Raw genomic sequence first — 19,244 nt, 5'->3', positions numbered from 1 at the left:
TCATATGATATCTGAATTTTTAATAATGACTCAAACATTACAACTAAAATCAATAGGTTAAAAAACCTAGCAAAAAAAGTATCTGATATGTCCTCAGGCCGCCCATATGAAAAGGACTGCAATCAGAGTGCAGTACAACATTTTACATTTACATTTACGTCATTTAGCAGACGCTCTGGTGCATTCACCTTATGATAGCCAGTGGGATAACCACTTTACAATATATTTTTTCCTTTGGGGTGGGGTAAGGGGGGGTAGAATGATTACTTTATCCTATCCCAGGTATTCCTTAAAGAGGTGGGGTTTCAAGTGTCTCCGGAAGGTGGTGAGTGACTCCGCTGTCCTGGCGTCGTGAGGGAGCTTGTTCCACCATTGGGGTGCCAGAGCAGCGAACAGTTTTGACTGGGCTGAGCGGGAACTCTGCTTCCGCAGAGGTAGGGGGGCCAGCAGGACAGAGGTGGATGAACGCAATGCCCTCGTTTGGGTGTAGGGACTGATCAGAGCCTGAAGGTACGGAGGAGCCGTTCCCCTCACAGCTCCGTAGGCAAGCACCATGGTCTTGTAGCAGATGCGAGTTTCAACTGGAAGCCAGTGGAGTGTGCGGAGGAGCGGGGTGACGTGAGAGAACTTGGGAAGGTTGAACACCAGACGGGCTGCGGCATTCTGGATGAGTTGTAGGGGTTTAATGGCACAGGCAGGGAGCCCAGCCAACAGCGAGTTGCCGTAATCCAGACGGGAGATGACAAGTGCCTGGATTAGGACCTGTGCCGCTTCCTGTGTAAGGCAGGGTCGTACTCTCCGAATGTTGTAGAGCATGAACCTACAGGATCGGGTCACCGCCTTGATGTTAGCGGAGAACGACAGGGTGTTGTCCAGGGTCACGCCAAGGCTCTTTGCACTCTGGGAGGAGGACACAATGGAGTTGTCAACCGTGATGGCGAGGTCATGGAACGGGCAGTCCTTCCCCGGGAGGAAGAGCAGCTCTGTCTTGCCGAGGTTCAGCTTGAGGTGGTGATCCGACATCCATACTGATATGTCTGCCAGACATGCAGAGATGCGATTCGCCACCTGGTTATCAGAAGGGGGAAAGGAGAAGATTAGTTGTGTGTCGTCAGCGTAGCAATGATAGGAGAGACCATGTGAGGAACACTGCAGCTATTCTGCAACTACTGCATCCAAAATACATTTACATATTTACGTCATTTAGCAGACGCTCTTATCCAGAGCGACTTACAGTTAGTGAATACATATTTTTTTATACTGGCCCCCCGTGGGAATCGAACCCACAACCCTGGCGTTGCAAACGCCATGCTCTCAAGGGGTCTGAATACTTTCCTAAGGCACTGTATACTTTTTTTTAATCAAGGGAGGCCAAATGATCGCTGGCTTCCCTTGCATTCAATGCTACGGGCAGCAACAGTGTCATACTATTTTTGACCAGACAGCATCAGATAGATGGCCTACACATACAGAGACAGAGGGGCGCTGTTTCGCTCGCTCTAATGCTTTCTCTGGTGAGATACATTCATCCTCTTGCGAATTTAAGGAAAATTATGAAACACATAGAGAAGAAATAAACATTATTTTATAGTTTATTTTTCTTATTTTCTTGGTACATTTTGGGGGGCTTCCCTTGGCATTCATGAATACAAGCCACGAGATCTAGTGCACACCATTGCAAACAGTTGCAAAACGTTTCGCAACGAAAACTAGAGTTTCTATTGGACAAATTCAGGTAGGTCCCACCCCGTTTGCTTCTGTTTGGTTCCTGGTTACGTAGCAGGCGAAAAATAAGATTCCTAGTGAATACACCCCTGTTTTAAACTATGGCTTTCCATATTAAACGTCGGCCAAACATTGACCCGTCAGCCACCGCCACCGCCCTTTAATTCACCGCGCGCTCCTTCCCATAGCGCGCTCCCGTATTCGACGAGGAAGTCCCGTCGTTCGTTCACAAGTACAGCTACGCCGAAGGAGATTGCAGATGTGTCTTGTTTCTCGCTTCAATAAGCGTATCCCGCAACCCTGCCGTGCATGGGACAGAGACGTTTGGGAAAGTTTTCAGCATCGGAGAAAAGGTAGATTCTTAGATGTTATCTTCTTTTGCAGGTCGCTTATGATTGTAAAGTTACCTGTCTGCAGTTGCCCTCCGCCTGTCTGTACGGTACAGGTGTGAACTGGGTGACGTTCTCGACTAATACAATGTGCTGTAGAAGTTGTCAGATCTACTGTGCTTGTATACCATGTGGCCTGTAAGTAGCCGATATTTCATTTCAATGCGGGAGGAATTTTGTTCGGAATTTAGGAATGTGAATGTGAAGATTTCAAAACAGGTATCCTCCCTAAAACAGGTTTATCAATTATCCTTAAAGTGCATCATGACAAAAGCCAGGCGTGGTTGTATAGACAGAGTGTAAGCATATGGGTTGAAAGGAAAATGCTTCAACATTTTACATTACAGTTAGTGAGTGCATAGATTTTCATACTTTTTCATACTGGCCCCCCGTGGGAATCGAACCCACAACCCTGGCGTTGCAAGCGCCATGCTCTACCAACTGAGCTACACGGGACTTCAACAGCCAAACAAGCACACTTATATTATATGGCACCTGCCATAAAATCATGTCATGTAAAATCTCATATGGCACCTGGTATCTGTCATAAAATCATATACTGTATTGTGTTGTTTTTTATAGGTAACAGGTAACGTTCCCCTGATGTTATGGAAAGCGCTTTAAAACACTGTAAATGTTAAGCAATCAACACGTAATGAAGGACCAATCAAACACACTTTAATCTCCTATGATACCAATCTGTTGTAAAAATCATTTAGTCAATTATTTTTTACAATATGATTAAGTCTGAGGATGTTCTATTAGGACGACATGATGACAGAAAGGTGCCATATATGAGATGAAAGTTATCTGCTAACATTCCCATGATGCTCTCTGTCCTGTTTCCTAAGTACTAAGAAGCACCAGGCAGCAGCTAGCTCTGTCTACACACTGAACAGGAACACACACATTGATCAGGAAATGGCTCATACCCTCCCTCTGACAGGACATGTTTGGTTTGGACTGTTGCTCAACATCAGTAGCGCCAACTCAACTGAACAGGCTTCAGCATATCTAACATCTAGTCCAACATTCCTAAGTTAACACCTTATTCATTCAATCAATCAAACTTTATTTATAAAGCACTTATTTTTGTTTAAAAAAAATTATAATGCAGTTCAAAGTGCTTATTACCATCTAATGCTGTAGTAATGTTAGTCACATTCAGTGTTATTACCATCCTAATGCTGTAGTAATGTTAGTCACATTCAGTGTTATTACCATCTAATGCTGTAGTAATGTTAGTCACATTCAGTGTTATTACCATCTAATGCTGTAGTAATGTTAGTCACATTCAGTGTTATTACCATCTAATGTTGTAGTAATGTTAGTCACATTCAGTGTTATTACCATCTAATGTTGTAATAATGTTAGTCACATTCAGTGTTATTACCATCTAATGCTGTAGTAATGTTGTGGTGGTTGATGCATACTTCTCAGTCCTAGTTGTGCTGGTTGATGCATACTCCTCAGTCCTAGTTGTGGTGGTTGATGCATACTTCTCAGTCCTAGTTGTGGTGGTTGATGCATACTTCTCAGTCCTAGTTGTTGTGGTTGATGCATACTTCTCAGTCCTAGTTGTGGTGGTTGATGCATACTTCTCAGTCCTAGTTGTGGTGGTTGATGCATACTTCTCAGTCCTAGTTGTAGTGGTTGATGCATACTTCTCAGTCCTAGTTGTGGTGGTTGATGCATACTTCTCAGTCCTAGTTGTGGTGGTTGATGTATACTTCTCAGTCCTAGTTGTTGTGGTTGATGCATACTTCTCAGTCCTAGTTGTTGTGGTTGATGCATACTTCTCAGTCCTAGTTGTGGTGGTTGATGTATACTTCTCAGTCCTAGTTGTTGTGGTTGATGCATACTTCTCAGTCCTAGTTGTTGTGGTTGATGCATACTTCTCAGTCCTAGTTGTTGTGGTTGATGCATACTTCTCAGTCCTAGTTGTTGTGGTTGATGCATACTTCTCAGTCCTAGTTGTGCTGGTTGATGTATATTTCTCAGTCCTAGTTGTTGTGGTTGATGCATACTTCTCAGTCCTAGTTGTTGTGGTTGATGCATACTTCTCAGTCCTAGTTGTGCTGGTTGATGTATACTTCTCAGTCCTAGTTGTTGTGGTTGATGCATACTTCTCAGTCCTAGTTGTTGTGGTTGATGCATACTTCTCAGTCCTAGTTGTTGTGGTTGATGCATACTTCTCAGTCCTAGTTGTGGTGGTTGATGCATACTTCTCAGTCCTAGTTGTGGTGGTTGATGTATACTTCTCAGTCCTAGTTGTGGTTGATGTATACTTCTCAGTCCTAGTTGTTGTGGTTGATGCATACTTCTCAGTCCTAGTTGTGCTGGTTGATGCATACTTCTCAGTCCTAGTTGTGGTGGTTGATGCATACTTCTCAGTCCTAGTTGTGGTGGTTGATGTATACTTCTCAGTCCTAGTTGTGGTGGTTGATGTATACTTCTCAGTCCTAGTTGTTGTGGTTGATGTATACTTCTCAGTCCTAGTTGTGGTTGATGCATACTTCTCAGTCCTAGTTGTGGTGGTTGATGCATACTTCTCAGTCCTAGTTGTGGTTGATGTATACTTCTCAGTCCTAGTTGTGGTGGTTGATGTATACTTCTCAGTCCTAGTTGTGGTGGTTGATGCATACTTCTCAGTCCTAGTTGTTGTGGTTGATGCATACTTCTCAGTCCTAGTTGTTGTGGTTGATGCATACTCCTCAGTCCTAGTTGTGGTTGATGCATACTTCTCAGTCCTAGTTGTGGTGGTTGATGCATACTTCTCAGTCCTAGTTGTTGTGGTTGATGCATACTTCTCAGTCCTAGTTGTGGTGGTTGATGTATACTTCTCAGTCCTAGTTGTGGTGGTTGATGCATACTTCTCAGTCCTAGTTGTTGTGGTTGATGCATACTTCTCAGTCCTAGTTGTGGTGGTTGATGCATACTTCTCAGTCCTAGTTGTGGTGGTTGATGCATACTTCTCAGTCCTAGTTGTTGTGGTTGATGCATACTTCTCAGTCCTAGTTGTGGTGGTTGATGCATACTTCTCAGTCCTAGTTGTGGTGGTTGATGTATATTTCTCAGTCCTAGTTGTGGTGGTTGATGTATACTTCTCAGTCCTAGTTGTGGTTGATGTATACTTCTCAGTCCTAGTTGTGGTGGTTGATGTATACTTCTCAGTCCTAGTTGTGCTGGTTGATGCATACTTCTCAGTCCTAGTTGTGGTGGTTGATGCATACTTCTCAGTCCTAGTTGTGGTGGTTGATGCATACTTCTCAGTCCTAGTTGTGGTGGTTGATGTATACTTCTCAGTCCTAGTTGTTGTGGTTGATGCATACTTCTCAGTCCTAGTTGTGGTGGTTGATGTATACTTCTCAGTCCTAGTTGTGGTTGATGTATACTTCTCAGTCCTAGTTGTGGTTGATGTATACTTCTCAGTCCTAGTTGTTGTGGTTGATGCATACTTCTCAGTCCTAGTTGTGGTGGTTGATGCATACTTCTCAGTCCTAGTTGTGGTGGTTGATGTATACTTCTCAGTCCTAGTTGTGGTTGATGCATACTTCTCAGTCCTAGTTGTGGTGGTTGATGCATACTTCTCAGTCCTAGTTGTGGTGGTTGATGCATACTTCTCAGTCCTAGTTGTGGTGGTTGATGTATACTTCTCAGTCCTAGTTGTGCTGGTTGATGCATACTTCTCAGTCCTAGTTGTGGTGGTTGATGCATACTTCTCAGTCCTAGTTGTGGTTGATGTATACTTCTCAGTCCTAGTTGTGGTGGTTGATGCATACTCCTCAGTCCTAGTTGTTGTGGTTGATGTATACTTCTCAGTCCTAGTTGTGGTTGATGTATACTTCTCAGTCCTAGTTGTTGTGGTTGATGCATACTTCTCAGTCCTAGTTGTGGTGGTTGATGCATACTTCTCAGTCCTAGTTGTGGTGGTTGATGTATACTTCTCAGTCCTAGTTGTGGTTGATGCATACTTCTCAGTCCTAGTTGTGGTGGTTGATGCATACTTCTCAGTCCTAGTTGTGGTGGTTGATGCATACTTCTCAGTCCTAGTTGTGGTGGTTGATGTATACTTCTCAGTCCTAGTTGTGGTGGTTGATGCATACTTCTCAGTCCTAGTTGTGGTGGTTGATGTATACTTCTCAGTCCTAGTTGTGGTGGTTGATGTATACTTCTCAGTCCTAATTGTGGTGGTTGATGCATACTTCTCAGTCCTAGTTGTGGTGGTTGATGCATACTTCTCAGTCCTAGTTGTGGTGGTTGATGTATACTTCTCAGTCCTAGTTGTTGTGGTTGATGCATACTTCTCAGTCCTAGTTGTGGTGGTTGATGCATACTTCTCAGTCCTAGTTGTGGTGGTTGATGCATACTTCTCAGTCCTAGTTGTGGTGGTTGATGTATACTTCTCAGTCCTAGTTGTTGTGGTTGATGCATACTTCTCAGTCCTAGTTGTGGTGGTTGATGTATACTTCTCAGTCCTAGTTGTGGTTGATGCATACTTCTCAGTCCTAGTTGTGGTGGTTGATGCATACTTCTCAGTCCTAGTTGTGGTGGTTGATGTATACTTCTCAGTCCTAGTTGTGGTGGTTGATGTATACTTCTCAGTCCTAGTTGTGGTTGATGTATACTTCTCAGTCCTAGTTGTTGTGGTTGATGCATACTTCTCAGTCCTAGTTGTGGTGGTTGATGCATACTTCTCAGTCCTAGTTGTGGTGGTTGATGTATACTTCTCAGTCCTAGTTGTGGTTGATGCATACTTCTCAGTCCTAGTTGTGGTGGTTGATGCATACTTCTCAGTCCTAGTTGTGGTGGTTGATGTATACTTCTCAGTCCTAGTTGTGCTGGTTGATGCATACTTCTCAGTCCTAGTTGTGGTGGTTGATGCATACTTCTCAGTCCTAGTTGTGGTTGATGTATACTTCTCAGTCCTAGTTGTGGTGGTTGATGCATACTCCTCAGTCCTAGTTGTTGTGGTTGATGTATACTTCTCAGTCCTAGTTGTGGTTGATGTATACTTCTCAGTCCTAGTTGTTGTGGTTGATGCATACTTCTCAGTCCTAGTTGTGGTGGTTGATGCATACTTCTCAGTCCTAGTTGTGGTGGTTGATGTATACTTCTCAGTCCTAGTTGTGGTTGATGCATACTTCTCAGTCCTAGTTGTGGTGGTTGATGCATACTTCTCAGTCCTAGTTGTGGTGGTTGATGCATACTTCTCAGTCCTAGTTGTGGTGGTTGATGTATACTTCTCAGTCCTAGTTGTGGTGGTTGATGCATACTTCTCAGTCCTAGTTGTGGTGGTTGATGTATACTTCTCAGTCCTAGTTGTGGTGGTTGATGTATACTTCTCAGTCCTAGTTGTGGTGGTTGATGCATACTTCTCAGTCCTAGTTGTGGTGGTTGATGCATACTTCTCAGTCCTAGTTGTGGTGGTTGATGTATACTTCTCAGTCCTAGTTGTTGTGGTTGATGCATACTTCTCAGTCCTAGTTGTGGTGGTTGATGCATACTTCTCAGTCCTAGTTGTGGTGGTTGATGCATACTTCTCAGTCCTAGTTGTGGTGGTTGATGTATACTTCTCAGTCCTAGTTGTTGTGGTTGATGCATACTTCTCAGTCCTAGTTGTGGTGGTTGATGTATACTTCTCAGTCCTAGTTGTGGTTGATGCATACTTCTCAGTCCTAGTTGTGGTGGTTGATGCATACTTCTCAGTCCTAGTTGTGGTGGTTGATGTATACTTCTCAGTCCTAGTTGTGGTTGATGTATACTTCTCAGTCCTAGTTGTTGTGGTTGATGCATACTTCTCAGTCCTAGTTGTGGTGGTTGATGCATACTTCTCAGTCCTAGTTGTGGTGGTTGATGTATACTTCTCAGTCCTAGTTGTGGTTGATGCATACTTCTCAGTCCTAGTTGTGGTGGTTGATGCATACTTCTCAGTCCTAGTTGTGGTGGTTGATGCATACTTCTCAGTCCTAGTTGTGGTGGTTGATGCATACTTCTCAGTCCTAGTTGTGGTGGTTGATGCATACTTCTCAGTCCTAGTTGTTGTGGTTGATGCATACTTCTCAGTCCTAGTTGTGGTGGTTGATGTATACTTCTCAGTCCTAGTTGTGGTTGATGTATACTTCTCAGTCCTAGTTGTTGTGGTTGATGCATACTTCTCAGTCCTAGTTGTGGTGGTTGATGTATACTTCTCAGTCCTAGTTGTGGTTGATGTATACTTCTCAGTCCTAGTTGTGGTGGTTGATGTATACTTCTCAGTCCTAGTTGTGGTGGTTGATGTATACTTCTCAGTCCTAGTTGTGGTGGTTGATGCATACTCCTCAGTCCTAGTTGTTGTGGTTGATGTATACTTCTCAGTCCTAGTTGTGGTGGTTGATGCATACTTCTCAGTCCTAGTTGTTGTGGTTGATGCATACTTCTCAGTCCTAGTTGTGGTGGTTGATGTATACTTCTCAGTCCTAGTTGTGGTTGATGTATACTTCTCAGTCCTAGTTGTGGTGGTTGATGTATACTTCTCAGTCCTAGTTGTGGTGGTTGATGTATACTTCTCAGTCCTAGTTGTGGTTGATGCATACTTCTCAGTCCTAGTTGTGGTGGTTGATGCATACTTCTCAGTCCTAGTTGTGGTGGTTGATGCATACTTCTCAGTCCTAGTTGTTGTGGTTGATGCATACTTCTCAGTCCTAGTTGTGGTGGTTGATGTATACTTCTCAGTCCTAGTTGTGGTTGATGTATACTTCTCAGTCCTAGTTGTTGTGGTTGATGCATACTTCTCAGTCCTAGTTGTGGTGGTTGATGTATACTTCTCAGTCCTAGTTGTGGTTGATGTATACTTCTCAGTCCTAGTTGTGGTGGTTGATGTATACTTCTCAGTCCTAGTTGTGGTGGTTGATGTATACTTCTCAGTCCTAGTTGTGGTGGTTGATGCATACTCCTCAGTCCTAGTTGTTGTGGTTGATGTATACTTCTCAGTCCTAGTTGTGGTGGTTGATGCATACTTCTCAGTCCTAGTTGTTGTGGTTGATGCATACTTCTCAGTCCTAGTTGTGGTGGTTGATGTATACTTCTCAGTCCTAGTTGTGGTTGATGTATACTTCTCAGTCCTAGTTGTGGTGGTTGATGTATACTTCTCAGTCCTAGTTGTGGTGGTTGATGTATACTTCTCAGTCCTAGTTGTGGTTGATGCATACTTCTCAGTCCTAGTTGTGGTGGTTGATGCATACTTCTCAGTCCTAGTTGTGGTGGTTGATGTATACTTCTCAGTCCTAGTTGTGGTGGTTGATGTATACTTCTCAGTCCTAGTTGTGGTTGATGCATACTTCTCAGTCCTAGTTGTTGTGGTTGATGCATACTTCTCAGTCCTAGTTTTGATGGTGGTGGTTGATACATACATCTCCAACAGTTGAAAGTGTTAGCTTGCTCTGTTTGGTTTACATTGGCAACATTGCTTACCCTAACCTTGTCATGTTTGTTTTGGCTGTACATAGCATACTAGTGGACAGTGTTTGTGTATTGTTCATACAAGGCTTGGGTTGGCCTCATACAGGGTTAGGGTTGGCCTCATACAGGGTTAGGGTTGGGCTCATGCAGGGTTAGGGTTGGCCTCATACAGGGTTAGGGTTGGCCTCATACAGGGTTAGGGTTGGGCTCATACAGGGTTAGGGTTGGCCTCATACAGGGTTAGGGTTGGCCTCATACAGGGTTAGGGTTGGGCTCATACAGGGTTAGGGTTGGGCTCATACAGGGTTAGGGTTGGCCTCATACAGGGTTAGGGTTGGGCTCATACAGGGTTAGGGTTGGGCTCATACAGGGTTAGGGTTGGCCTCATACAGGGTTAGGGTTGGGCTCATACAGGGTTAGGGTTGGCCTCATACAGGGTTAGGGTTGGCCTCATACAGGGTTAGGGTTCATACAGGGTTAGGGTTGGCCTCATACAGGGTTAGGGTTGGGCTCATACAGGGTTAGGGTTGGCCTCATACAGGGTTAGGGTTGGGCTCATACAGGGTTAGGGTTGGCCTCATACAGGGTTAGGGTTGGGCTCATACAGGGTTAGGGTTGGCCTCATACAGGGTTAGGGTTGGCCTCATACAGGGTTAGGGTTCATACAGGGTTAGGGTTGGCCTCATACAGGGTTAGGGTTGGGCTCATACAGGGTTAGGGTTGGCCTCATACAGGGTTAGGGTTGGGCTCATACAGGGTTAGGGTTGGCCTCATACAGGGTTAGGGTTGGCCTCATACAGGGTTAGGGTTCATACAGGGTTAGGGTTGGCCTCATACAGGGTTAGGGTTGGGCTCATACAGGGTTAGGGTTGGCCTCATACAGGGTTAGGGTTGGCCTCATACAGGGTTAGGGTTGGCCTCATACAGGGTTAGGGTTGGCCTCATACAGGGTTAGGGTTGGGCTCATACAGGGTTAGGGTTGGGCTCATACAGGGTTAGGGTTGAGCTCATACAGGGTTAGGGTTGGCCTCATACAGGGTTAGGGTTGGGCTCATACAGGGTTAGGGTTGGCCTCATACAGGCATTTCCCATCAAAATAACTCATTGTTATTGACGAGGGCATCCCATTACAAATGTCTGTACTCTATACTATGTTTTTGACCAGCACTGGAAGCACATCTCATCTAGCCATAGCCTACAATTTACATTTACATTTAAGTCATTTAGCAGACACTCTTATCCAGAGCGACTTACAAATTGGTGCATTCAACTTAGGAGCAAAGTCAGTGCAATCAGGGACAACTACATCTCGATCACAATAAGTACATTTCTTTAAACAAGTCAGTGCTAGCAGGTGAAATAAGTCAGGTGTTAGTTTAGACAAAAGACAGTGGTAGTAAAAGGGGAGTAGAAGGATTACTATTATACTATTCCAGGTATTCCTTAAAGAGGTAGGGTTTCAAGTGTCTCCGGAAGGTGGTGAGTGACTCCGCTGTCCTGGCGTCGTGGGGGAGCTTGTTCCACCATTGGGGTGCCAGAGCAGCGAATAGCTTTGACTGGGCTGAGCGGGAACTATGCTTTCGTAGAGGTAGGGGGGCCAGCAGGCCAGAGGTGGATGAACGTAGTGCCCTCGTTTGGGTGTAGGGACTGATCAGAGCCTGAAGGTACGGAGGTGCCGTTCCCCTCACAGCTCCGTAGGCAAGCACCATGGTCTTGTAGCAGATGCGAGCTTCAACTGGAAGCCAGTGGAGTGTGCGGAGGAGCGGGGTGACGTGAGAGAACTTGGGAAGGTTGAACACCAGACGGGCTGCAGCGTTCTGGATAAGTTGCAGGGGTTTAATGGCACAGGCAGGGAGCCCAGCCAACAGCGAGTTGCAGTAATCCAGACGGGAGATGACAAGTGCCTGGATTAGGACCTGTGCCGCTTTATGTGTAAGGTAGGGTCGTACTTTACGAATGTTGTAGAGCATGAACCTGCAGGATCGGGTCACCGCTTTGATGTTAGCAGAGAACGACAGGGTGTTGTCCAGGGTCACGCCAAGGTTCTTTGCACTCTGGGAGGAGGACACAATGGAGTTGTCAACCGTAATGGCGAGATCATGGAGCGGGCAGTCCTTCCCCGGGAGGAAGAGCAGCTCCGTCTTGCCGAGGTTCAGCTTGAGGTGGTGATCCGTCATCCATACTGATATGTCTGCCAGACATGCAGAGATGCGATTCGCCACCTGGTTATCAGAAGTGGGAAAGGAGAAGATTAGTTGTGTGTCGTCTGCGTAGCAATGATAGGAGAGGCCATGTGAGGATATGATAGAGCCAAGTGACTTGGTGTATAGAGAGAATAGGAGAGGGCCTAGAACTGAGCCCTGGGGGACACCAGTGGTGAGAGCACGTGGTGCGGAGACAGATTCTCGCCGCGCCACCTGGTAGGAGCAACCTGTCAGGTAGGACGCAATCCAAGAGTGAGCCGCGCCGGAGATGCCCAACTCGGAGAGGGTGGAGAGGAGGATCTGATGGTTCACAGTATCAAAGGTAGCAGACAGATCTAGAAGGATAAGAGCAGAGGAGAGAGAGTTAGCTTTAGCAGTGCGGAGAGCCTCCGTGACACAGAGAAGAGCAGTCTCAGTTGAATGACCAGTCTTGAAACCTGACTGGTTAGGATCAAGAAGGTCATTCTGAGAGAGATAGCAGGAGAGTTGGCTAGAGACGGCACGCTCAATAGTTTTGGAAAGAAAAGAAAGAAGGGATACTGGTCTGTAGTTGTTGACATCGGAGGGATCGAGTGTAGGTTTTTTGAGGAGGGGTGCCTACAATTGTAGCCTACAATAACATTAGACAGTGTTGTGACATCAAATGAACCCTATTTCATAGCCCTTGTTTGTAGTGAAATCAAACTGGCTAAATCCTTTTGGAGAGAGTACAGTCGCACACGAGGAAACCCATTAAAGCATGATGTAGTTAGAGAAATCACAGTAGATTAATCTGTAGCCTACAGTATGACTGTGGCTTGAGGCAGTGAACATGGTCGACCAGGACAACATTCATCTGTTTATTTATCTGTATGGTCCAGAGAGAAGGTGTGCTGACCCTGTGTGAACTCTGACCCTTGTCCAGTTCTCTCCTGTCCTCCCTGTGTGGTGGGATGATCTGCTTAGTGTGCTAGCTAATGGGGCTCCCTGTCCCTGACTGGGTCCCAAATGGCACCCTATTGCCAATGTAGTGTACTACTACTACTCTGGTCAAACGTAGTTCACTATATAGTGAATAGGGTGCCATTTGGTCTAGCATGGCCACAACACACTGCCTTCATAATGGGACAGATGCTCAGAGCCAACTGGACTGTAGTCCCACCCTGCCTCTACTGGATGGATGGATGGATGGATGGATGGATGGATGGATGGATGGATGGATGACTGAACTGAATACTGCTGTCAGTTAGCTTAATGACTCAACTGAATACTGCTGTCAGTTAGCTTAATGACTGAACTGAATACTGCTGTCAGTTAGCTTCATGACTGAACTGAATACTGCTGTCAGTTAGCTTAATGACTCAACTGAATACTGCTGTCAGTTAGCTTAATGACTGAACTGAATACTGCTGTCAGTTAGCTTCATGACTCAACTGAATACTGCTGTCAGTTAGCTTAATGACTGAACTGAATACTGCTGTCAGTTAGCTTTATGACTGAACTGAATACTGCTGTCAGTTAGCTTAATGACTGAACTGAATACTGCTGTCAGTTAGCTTCATGACTCAACTGAATACTGCTGTCAGTTAGCTTAATGACTGAACTGAATACTGCTGTCAGTTAGCTTAATGACTCAACTGAATACTGCTGTCAGTTAGCTTAATGACTGAACTGAATACTGCTGTCAGTTAGCTTAATGACTGAACTGAATACTGCTGTCAGTTAGCTTAATGACTGAACTGAATACTGCTGTCAGTTAGCTTAATGACTGAACTGAATACTGCTCTCAGTTAGTCATTATGATTATTAAAAGCTATTAAATAGTTAGCGATATTTCTGGCCACATTCATAAGATCTGCGATCACGCTAGTAGCGTAAAATCTGTATAGAAATGTAGTATTTCTGTAGGTAAATATTGTTAATTTAATTTCCATGGACATCCATTTTATTGATCAGTGTTGGCATTGTTAAGACATCTATTTACATTGCATAGGTCACTTGCTCCTTCCTACCATACTTTTTACATTTTCACATTTTTTAGATTTTGTATTGTTTTTTGGTTGAGATATATATATATATATATATATATATATATATATATTATTTTTATTGCAACAATAATAACAATATTACACATCAATACAGGGACATTCCTGTGAATACAATGAGAAAAATTTAATAATAAAACGCCAATAATTCAGGACATAGTTTATATGTGACAAGGCAATGAAACATTAACAGACATTCAGAGTCATGACTTCTAATAATTTGTCCAACTTTTTAAGTTTCACAAGTTTGAGGGATTGAAAAAATTCTAACAGTTCAATTAAAAAAAACTACAAAATAAGGAATTTCTCCGCCCCATTTCCATTTGTGAATATAAAATGTGTCCAAGAGAATAATACTGTTAATAGAATAGTTCTGATGGGAGTTACGAGGATTAGCATAACGCCATTTAACATCATCACAGGTAAACAGGTAGTTCTGATGGGAGTTACGAGGATTAGCATAACGCCATTTAACATCATCACAGGTAAACAGGTAGTTCTGATGGGAGTTACGAGGATTAGCATAATGCCATTTAACATCATCACAGGTAAACAGGTAGTTCTGATGGGAGTTATGAGGATTAGCATAACGCCATTTAACATCATCACAGGTAAACAGGTAGTTCTGATGGGAGTTACGAGGATTAGCATAACGCCATTTAACATCATCACAGGTAAACAGGTAGTTCTGATGGGAGTTACGAGGATTAGCATAACGCCATTTAACATCATCACAGGTAAACAGGTCATTCTGGAGATTTTATACACAACCATTCATGAATTTCAATCCATAGTTTATTAGAATGGCGGCAGGAAAAAATAAATGCTCTGTAGATTCTGAATCAGAGGAACAAAAAACACAAGGCGTTTTGTCAAAATTGAATCTTTTGTGCAAGAAATCATTAACAGGGTAGATGGAAGAAAATATTTTGGGATAAATGGACAATTAAGGTAAAAGGTAGTCGCTTTTGACCATAGCACGGGTTGGTCACTTCCATTGCAATATATTGAATTATAATCACCAAATATTACTCAATTAACTGCCAATCGTATCCAAAAGGTTCAAGTCTTACATGTTTCAAATTGGAAAAGTGGGAACAACCTCATAATATAACAGTGTTCTTAATAAGTCCAAGGAAAGGAAGTGGAATTGCTTTGCAAACCTTCATATATTCTCTCTGAGTAATATTTACCTGAAATTTACCAATGAAACTCCCCAGTGTTGTCTAACAAATCACATACAAAACTGATACCCCCCTTTGGGTCAAACCAAAGGCCTTTGGAAAGGGATTTCCTATTCATTTTAATAACTCTATTATTCCAAATCAATGTTTTAAGGGGGGAAACTTTAGACAATTTCACAGGTAATTTTGGAGGGTCCAAATCACATTTCATTAGGAATTCAAGTCCACCAAGTTGATTAAACAGACTGTTAGGGATGTGATACCACGTAGAGGTAGGATTAGACAGACAGGATTTCAACCATTTAATTCTAAATGTAACGACTCAAAATCAATAGCCTGTAAACCTCCACGATCATAGTCTGTCGCTAATTGAGATTTCCGAATATACTGCGTTTCATTCCTCCAAACAAATCTAAATATAACAGAATTGATCCTTCCAACTATACTGCAGGTGGAGATGAGGATGTTGTAACTTCCTGTTAATAAGGCCCTGTTTAATGGTATGATGCTGTAACTTCCTGTTAATAAGGCCCTGGGGCGGCAGGTAGCTTAGTGGGTAAGAGCATTGTGCCAGTAACTGAAAGGTCGCTGGTTCTAATCCCCGAGCCGACTAGGTGAAAAATCTGTCGATGTGCCCTTAAGCAAGGCACTTAACCCTAATTGCTCCTGTAAGTCGCTCTGGATAAGAGCGTCTGCTAAATGACTAAAATGTAAATGTTTAATGGTATGATGCTGTAACTTCCTGTTAATAAGGCCCTGTTTAATGGTATGATGCTGTAACTTCCTGTTAATAAGGCCCTGTTGGATGGTATGATGCTGTAACTTCCTGTTAATAAGGCCCTGTTGGATGGTATGATGCTGTAGCTTCCTGTTAATAAGGCCCTGTTGGATGGTATGATGCTGTAACTTCCTGTTAATAAGGCCCTGTTGGATGGTATGATGCTGTAACTTCCTTTTAATAAGGCCCTGTTGGATGGTATGATGCTGTAACTTCCTTTTAATAAGGCCCTGTTGGATGGTATGATGCTGTAACTTCCTTTTAATAAGGCCCTGTTGGATGGTATGATGCTGTAACTTCCTGTTAATAAGGCCCTGTTGGATGGTATGATGCTGTAACTTCCTGTTAATAAGGCCCTGTTGGATGGTATGATGCTGTAACTTCCTGTTAATAAGGCCCTGTTGGATGGTATGATGCTGTAACTTCCTTTTAATAAGGCCCTGTTGGATGGTATGATGCTGTAACTTCCTTTTAATAAGGCCCTGTTGGATGGTATGATGCTGTAACTTCCTGTTAATAAGGCCCTGTTTAATGGTATGATGCTGTAACTTCCTGTTAATAAGGCCCTGTGTAATGGTATGATGCTGTAACTTCCTGTTAATAAGGCCCTGTTGGATGGTATGATGCTGTAACTTCCTGTTAATAAGGCCCTGTTGGATGGTATGATGCTGTAACTTCCTGTTAATAAGTCCCTGTTTAATGGTATGATGCTGTAACTTCCTGTTAATAAGGCCCTGTTGGATGGTATGATGCTGTAACTTCCTGTTAATAAGGCCCTGTTGGATGGTATGATGCTGTAACTTCCTGTTAATAAGGCCCTGTTGGATGGTATGATGCTGTAACTTCCTGTTAATAAGGCCCTGTTGGATGGTATGATGCTGTAACTTCCTTTTAATAAGGCCCTGTTGGATGGTATGATGCTGTAACTTCCTGTTAATAAGGCCCTGTTGGATGGTATGATGCTGTAACTTCCTGTTAATAAGGCCCTGTGTAATGGTATGATGCTGTAACTTCCTTTTAATAAGGCCCTGTTGGATGGTATGATGCTGTAACTTCCTGTTAATAAGGCCCTGTTTAATGGTATGATGCTGTAACTTCCTGTTAATAAGGCCCTGTTGGATGGTATGATGCTGTAACTTCCTGTTAATAAGGCCCTGTTGGATGGTATGATGCTGTAACTTCCTGTTAATAAGGCCCTGTTGGATGGTATGATGCTGTAACTTCCTGTTAATAAGGCCCTGTTGGATGGTATGATGCTGTAACTTCCTGTTAATAAGGCCCTGTTGGATGGTATGATGCTGTAACTTCCTGTTAATAAGGCCCTGTTGGATGGTATGATGCTGTAACTTCCTGTTAATAAGGCCCTGTTGGATGGTATGATGCTGTAACTTCCTGTTAATAAGGCCCTGTTTAATGGTATGATGCTGTAACTTCCTGTTAATAAGGCCCTGTTGGATGGTATGATGCTGTAACTTCCTGTTAATAAGGCCCTGTTGGATGGTATGATGCTGTAACTTCCTGTTAATAAGGCCCTGTTGGATGGTATGATGCTGTAACTTCCTGTTAATAAGGCCCTGTGTAATGGTATGATGCTGTAACTTCCTGTTAATAAGGCCCTGTTGGATGGTATGATGCTGTAACTTCCTGTTAATAAGGCCCTGTTTAATGGTATGATGCTGTAACTTCCTGTTAATAAGGCCCTGTTGGATGGTATGATGCTGTAACTTCCTGTTAATAAGGCCCTGTTTAATGGTATGATGCTGTAACTTCCTGTTAATAAGGCCCTGTTGGATGGTATGATGCTGTAACTTCCTGTTAATAAGGCCCTGTTGGATGGTATGATGCTGTAACTTCCTGTTAATAAGGCCCTGTTTAATGGTATGATGCTGTAACTTCCTGTTAATAAGGCCCTGTTGGATGGTATGATGCTTTAACTTCCTGTTAATAAGGCCCTGTTGGATGGTATGATGCTGTAACTTCCTGTTAATAAGGCCCTGTTGGATGGTATGATGCTGTAACTTCCTGTTAATAAGGCCCTGTTGGATGGTATGATGCTGTAACTTCCTGTTAATAAGGCCCTGTTTAATGGTATGATGCTGTAACTTCCTGTTAATAAGGCCCTGTTGGATGGTATGATGCTGTAACTTCCTGTTAATAAGGCCCTGTTGGATGGTATGATGCTGTAACTTCCTGTTAATAAGGCCCTGTTGGATGGTATGATGCTGTAACTTCCTGTTAATAAGGCCCTGTTGGATGGTATGATGCTGTAACTTCCTGTTAATAAGGCCCTGTTGGATGGTATGATGCTGTAACTTCCTGTTGGATGGTATGATGCTGTAACTTCCTGTTGGATGGTATGATGCTGTAACTTCCTGTTGGATGGTATGATGCTGTTATTACCAGTCTAGAGTTGACTGACTTCTCTGTTCTCTGACAGCAGAACAGGCAGGTGTCCCAAAGTACACCATATTCCCAGTACAGTGACTACTTTTGACCATACCCCTATAAGCCCTGATCAGAAGTAGTGCGCTATATAGGGAATAGGGTGCCATTTGGGATGCAGATCAGGATAGAGGTCACAGTCAGTCCCACCTTCCCTAGCCTCCTGTCAGTCCCAATTTACATAACGCGTCTCCTCTCCTCCTCTCTCTCTCTCCCGAACGTCATCCTCCTCTCCTCTCCTCCTCTCTCTCTCTCCCCAACGTCATCCTCCTCTCCTCTCCTCCTCTCTCTCTCTCCCGAACGTCATCCTCCTCTCCTCTCCTCCTCTCTCTCTCTCTCGAACGTCATCCTCCTCTCCTCTCCTCCTCTCTCTCTCTCTCAAATGTCATCCTCCTCTCCTCTCCTCCTCTCTCTCTCTCCCCAACGTCATCCTCCTCTCCTCTCCTCCTCTCTCTCTCTCCCGAACGTCATCCTCCTCTCCTCTCCTCCTCTCTCTCTCTCCCCAACGTCATCCTCCTCTCCTCTCCTCCTCTCTCTCTCTCCCCAACGTCATCCTCCTCTCCTCTCCTCCTCTCTCTCTCTCTCGAACGTCATCCTCCTCTCCTCTCCTCCTCTCTCTCTCTCTCGAACGTCATCCTCCTCTCCTCTCCTCCTCTCTCTCTCTCTCAAACGTCATCCTCCTCTCCTCTCCTCCTCTCTCTCTCTCCCCAACGTCATCCTCCTCTCCTCTCCTCCTCTCTCTCTCTCCCCAACGTCATCCTCCTCTCCTCTCCTCTCTCTCTCTCTCCCCAACGTCATCCTCCTCTCCTCTCCTCCTCTCTCTCTCTCTCGAACGTCATCCTCCTCTCCTCTCCTCCTCTCTCTCTCTCCCCAACGTCACCCTCCTCTCCTCTCCTCCTCTTTCTCTCTCCCCAACGTCATCCTCCTCTCCTCTCCTCCTCTCTCCTCTCCTCCTCTCTCCTCTCCTCTCCTCCTCTCTCTCTCTCCCCAACGTCATCCTCTCTCCTCTCCTCCTCTCTCCCTCTCTCCTCTCCTCCTCTCTCTCTCTCCCGAAC

The 19,244-nt window shown here is 44.1% G+C and overlaps 1 protein-coding gene across 1 annotated transcript in view; it reads left to right on the top strand.

The window, feature by feature from the left end:
- Window positions 1-1,911: 1,911 nt before the first annotated feature.
- Window positions 1,912-19,244, top strand: part of LOC311126434 (multiple C2 and transmembrane domain-containing protein 2-like) — a gene marked incomplete at its 3' end in the record, with an annotated part of 104,647 nt that continues 87,314 nt past the window's right edge. The window contains exon 1 of the mRNA XM_084200434.1: window positions 1,912-2,078. The remainder of the gene's footprint in view (window positions 2,079-19,244) is intronic.

This window comes from Coregonus lavaretus (assembly GCF_964263955.1).
Source record: "Coregonus lavaretus genome assembly, contig: HAP1_SCAFFOLD_1156, whole genome shotgun sequence".
Classification (NCBI taxonomy): Eukaryota; Metazoa; Chordata; class Actinopteri; order Salmoniformes; family Salmonidae; genus Coregonus; species Coregonus lavaretus.
The sequence above is the reverse complement of the archived record's forward strand: the minus strand, read 5'-3'. Positions and strand labels throughout refer to the sequence as shown.